Genomic DNA, 527 nt, shown 5'->3' with positions numbered 1-527 from the left:
CAAACTTAGGCAAGTACTGGACTGCAGCTAAGCCCCCGAGTGGGAGGATTGCTCTCCACTGGATAGGATTTTTTCAAACTTAGGCGAGTGCTGGACAGCCATTAAGCCTCTTAGTGAGAGAACTTAGGCGAGTACTCGACTGCAGCTAAGCCCCCGAGTGGGAGGATGGCTCCCCACTCGGTAGGATTTTTTCAAACTTAGGCGAGTGCTGGACTGCCATTAAGCCTCTTAGTGAGAGAACTTAGGCGAGTACTGGACTGCAACTAAGCCCCTGAGTGGGAGGATTGCTCTCCACTCGGTAGGATTTTCAAATACTTAGGCGAGTACTGGACTGCAGCTAAGCCCCCGAGTGGGAGGCTGGCTCACCACTCGGTGGGATTCTCAAACACTTAGGCGAAACGGGTTCGCATCTAAGCCCCCGAGTGGGAGGCTGGCTCACCACTCGGTAGGATTTTCAAATACTTAGGCGAGTACCGGACTGCCGCTAAGCCCCCGAGTGGGAGGGTCGCTCTCCACTCAGTAGGATT

Source organism: Triticum aestivum, chromosome 5A (assembly GCF_018294505.1).
Source record: "Triticum aestivum cultivar Chinese Spring chromosome 5A, IWGSC CS RefSeq v2.1, whole genome shotgun sequence".
Taxonomy (NCBI): Eukaryota; Viridiplantae; Streptophyta; class Magnoliopsida; order Poales; family Poaceae; genus Triticum; species Triticum aestivum.
Note: the sequence above shows the minus strand (reverse complement) of the source record.